The following is a 5,248-nucleotide window of genomic DNA, read 5'->3' on the forward strand; positions in this document are numbered from 1 at the left end:
CATTGAGTTGGATAAAATTATTGAGGCTTGCAAGTTCCTGATGAATGAGTGGTCCCCTATGCTCACACTGATGGTTGCATAGAACTCACGGGTAAAGGATATACGATGTACACCAGTTCCATGGGCCGCTCTAGAAGACCCGTAGTACACCCAATCTATTGTTAACAAGCAAAATACAAAGTGACTATATCAAATGCAAGTGCCTACGAATTACTATGGGAAACTCATCGTGCATACAACAGACACTCTACAAATACCTACAAATGCAAAGCAGAAGATTCATTAGTGTACTACAATCCACTTGCAGAAAACAACAAGTAGTGCACGATAGTCTACCTATATGAAATAGGCAAATGATCGTAGCACGATGCTACGCTACCGGATCCGCAACATCTATGCAAGCGGACATAAGGCGTTTACAAATATTTCAAAGTACCCCTGCACATGCACTGTAATTTGTATACACATAGGTACACAAAATGAGTAAGTGCAATTACAAAACTTGCATGGGCCCCGACGAGAGTGTTGAAGGAACACACATGGCGTCTAAGGATGCTGCGCGGGCCAATAAGTTTGAATTCGATTATCTTAAGCAGGTAAGTAGGAGTCGACAATGTTCAACAAATAATTATAAAATGTCCCCAAACACCCGCATGGGCCCCGGCGAGCATGTTATGAGTACACACGTGACGTCTAGGGATGTTGCGCGGGCCAGTAAATGAGCGTAGTTCGAGCCCGATCTTTCTATATGAATAGATCGGAGTTAACACGGTTCGAACTATCAAACAAATATACGGTCAGGGTGTCGATCGGAATATCTATTTTATACGTTCATATAAGGCCTTCAAAGCCCATGAACAAAGAAATTCATCAATAAAAGTTCGAATCCTACAAAACCTGATCCTCTATCGACTGCTAGACAGAGTCGACAGGGTTCAATCTAGGGCTGCAAATGAATCGAGCCGAGCCGAGTATATGGGTGTTCATGTTTGAGTTCATTTATTATTAGCTTGTTCAAGCTTGGTTCGTGTTTGATTCAAGCTTTATTATTTGTGTTCATGTTTGGTTCGTTTAATTTAAGGGTGTTTATATTTGGTTCATGTTCGGTTCATGTTCAGTTCGTTTAGTGTTTATCAATGTTCAGTTCGTTTAGTATTTATCAAGCTTTAAACAAGCACGCCTTAACGAGCTATGTTCATGAACATATTTAGCAAGCAATCTATTGAACAAACAAATTGATAGAAAATACTTGAGTTCGCAAGTAACCCTAAGGTAATACTTGAGTTCGCAAGCAAACCTAATCAAGATTAGCACAAAAAAAAGAGGAAAAAACTGCTGTCCCAGCAGTTTTACAGCCCCCTCGCAGTATAGAGTTTCAGACTTGTTGGGAGAGAAACTGCTCTCGGGCAGCACTCTCTCGTTGGCTACTCAAAGATGCTTGCTTTTGACTGACAAAACATTCTCATGAATATACTGAAAACGCCGAGGGGACAGGTTGTTAAAGATTCCCCCATTGGTTGCGGGGTTGATTTATCGCCACCTCCAGCGTAAGAGAGGGAGTGTCCTTTGCTTTCTTGAAGCTTATTTGAAAACTTACAATGGCATGATGGTTCCTGCATCTGGCAAATGAAGCAGACTTTGATCCAGTGTTAGCTGCTTTACCTTGATCAATAAATTCAGGTATCTTTTGTCCAAATTTTATCTTTGGCATGAGTGGAAATTCTAAGTTCGTATTGCTAAATGCTGATATTAGTATACTTTTCCTTGCTAAAATTCTGATATATTAAAGCGTTAAAGTTGGCTCATAACGCAGCCAGAGTTTGTTTTGCGGCTCCAGAAGTCTTCAATGAGCTTATACTTTTTATAGTTAATTAACATTTGATGAAGTAATGCTCCGCGCATTTGCATTTCTTTTCGTGTAAACTTTTTTCATATTTAGGTATCTAGTTAGTGTTAAGTGATTCACAATGAAAGTTGAAAAATAGTCACATAAGAAGTGAAATAAGAGTTGAGTTCTTAATATACTAGTTGTGAGTTGTGACTCTTAACAACTAGTTTAATACTTTTTTGTTGATTGGTACATATATAGTAGTATATTCCAGTTCAACTTGAGCTCGAAATGTTTCATCTTTATTAACAAGCGGTATTAGAGCTGATTGTTCACTTGAGATAAAGTCTTTCATGCAGTTTATGAGCCTTATTGGTCTTGGCCAATTCTATCATAATTAAACAAGTTTCAAAAGTAAGTGACTTTCCACATGAACTTTTAGGCTCTTGCATGACCGTGATAGTACTAAAAATCATTTAAGGGTGTGATAACTGATATGGAAGAGCTCTCATGTTAGTGAGGAACATACTTTTAACGGCGAATGTCCGCACTATGGCGCAAATTCCATTGAAGCCATGACGCATAGCTCATGCGCGGCGCACGCCATTTTGAACATGCGCAAATTATACAAGAATTATAAAATAATAAACATGAATATGAAATATTCATTAAACTGAAATACAACTATCATAATAAAACAAACAATGACAATACAAATAAATAACAATCTAAGGCAATTTACTCAAGCAATCACCCAAGCAATTTATTTAAAACAGATAACCCTGTTATACTTTGTGTAATGTTTGTCTATCATAACATATCTTTCTATAATTCTAAAAGCTATATACTAGTTAATAACATGCTAAGAAAATTATCACGTCCAATCAAGATATCACTTCAATTAACAATCATATAAGTCCATTCAATCATAATCATAACAGGCAGCAAGAGTTGAATTTTGCAGGCTCCAGAAGTCTCACTCTATTTTACACCGTGTGCCATGTCCGATGGCGCGCATGTGGCGCAAATAGTGCGCGCATTTTGAACGTATGCACCGCGCCATACACATGGCGGCCGTAGGTGCCCTGCGCCGTGCGCCATGGCGCATGCTATTTTTGTGCCATTGACATCTATGGTGAGGAGGCTATTGAAATTCACTTTTGAATAGAAAATAGTTGTGGGCTTTTGAAAAATTGGCCCCGGCCTCGCTCGCTGCTTTCTCGTGGGATTTTAACGGATTAAGTTCCGAAGTAAAATTTTGGGAAGACATATGAGTTTGTAGATAAGCAATACCTAGAACGATTTCACCCTCATTTTGTGAAAAATTTATGATATGAGTTCTGGTTTCCTATAGGCGCAAAGCCCCTACAGTTAATTATACCCTCCCAGTAACGAGAGAGAACTTTCGATTAAGGCTTGGTCGTCAATCAGATACGTAGAGATTACATGTTATTTGACATATAGTAGCAACATGGGCTTGAGATTTAGAGGGTTGATATTTAAAGTTGAACATTTCACAATCTTATACTTAAAGAGGATGGTGGGGGGATAAATGATGGACCCGATCAAGATCCCATGGTTTCGTCGTCCCGGGCTTATCGTGGATCCTTGGTCTACTTAGTAAGAGAGGTAGTCAACCCAACCTGACAGAAAGGATCCTTGTGGGCAACCATTGTTACTTTGTCCAAGGGGATCTTGTAGACATGGGGTGAATGTTTGTCGTAAGGGGGTAAATTTGAATCCACCTTAGCTAATAGAGGGCTTTATGCCCTTCGATTATATCCCTATTAATTCATATCTCAAGGATTTGATGTCACTAAGGAACATATTGGCTCTGACCATAACCGTTTATCTCGTGGTTGCCCATTTGGCGGCAAAATCACTCTCGTTTAAGAGGGTCCCGGGTCATAACCGTATCATGCACGGCAAAATTGCTTGTTAGAGAACACATACCACGTCCTTACTAGTAAGGAATTATTTGAGAATGGATCCTAGTGATATTTTCGACTAGGCATTAATTCTATGTGAGCTGAAAGTAAATTTCAATTTGTTCCCTGACAAACTGTTGGCGGAGGGTGGACGGGTTTTTTCTTTAAGCCTTGAATGGTTGAATTTTGATTTTAAATATTTTGGATTTGATATTTTGTGGAGTTTTGAATTTTCGTGGATATTTGGGTGGGCTTTGAATTATGGAATCACCCATCCGGTTGAGATCTACGTTCAACACGGCCCATCATCGGGGTATATGTGGTCATTCCATTTGTGGATTGAAACTAGGGCTGCAAGCGAACAAGCGTTCAACAAGCTACTCGTTGGCTCGGTTCGATTAAAGCTCGTTTGTGATCGTTTAAATAACTAAATAAACAAACTTGAACAACATTTTAAATACTCGATCCTTAATAAACAAGCTTGAACAACTAATGTGGCTCGGTTCATTTGTGTTCACAAAACACATCATTTGATGCTCATGAACAAGCTCGATCATGTTCGATTCAGAACTCGTGAAAATGCTCGATAAAACTCAATTAATATTTAATTATAAAATTGATAAATATACAGGTATAATATTTAAATTTATTCTAACATAATAATTAATTTTTTAATTAAATTTTTTTAAAGTAATGAAACATTATAATATATACTAAATAATTTACATATTTATTAATTGATATTATTATTATTTAATTATAATAATAATTATTTAATTATTTTAGAGAAATTAAACATATGAATCACGAAGGCGACAAATCCGAAACCTCCCCTCCCTTTGAAAATATATTAATATAGATTAATCATATTTTTCATTTTAAATAGACAACTGCTTTTATTATAAATTTAATTTAATTTTATTTTATACCTTCAATAGAATGAATTTATTCATGACAAGAGACATTTCACATTTGTCTATGTTTGCTAGATTGTTTGTTTAAGATGTTCATGAATAAATTTAAGATTTGTGTTATGCCGCCGGCCCAGGAGGTGGGCCGGCTGACCGGTCCTCGTTTACTCCCGCAGGCCCAGGCTGTGCGGAGAAAGGGGGGATAGAGGGGGGGGGGGGGAGAGGGCGTTTAACTCCCGCCGGTCCTCGTTTACTCCGCGGGTCAAGCCCTTGTGGGCCCTAATTTATTGATTGTATTAACTTTAGGAGGGAAATTTTGAATTAAGGGACTGTTTAGGGATTTTTAATTATTCCTTTTGCTTTAATAGGGAGAAGGGTGTAAGTAGGGTTGCATCTTGAATTTTGGAATGAAAGTTTGAGATCTCTTGGTGTGCTGGGCTCTAGGGATTGCTAGAGACTTGTGGAGAGTGGTTTCTTCCTCTCGTTAATCGAAAGACATTGTATCTTTCTCTATTTTCATGCATCTACTAGTGAAGATCTTGTTTTCTTTCTCTTATTTCCACTGTTTTGGTGGCAAAATC

This window comes from Dendrobium catenatum, unplaced genomic scaffold (genome assembly GCF_001605985.2).
Source record: "Dendrobium catenatum unplaced genomic scaffold, ASM160598v2 fragScaff_scaffold_601, whole genome shotgun sequence".
NCBI classification, from domain to species: Eukaryota; Viridiplantae; Streptophyta; class Magnoliopsida; order Asparagales; family Orchidaceae; genus Dendrobium; species Dendrobium catenatum.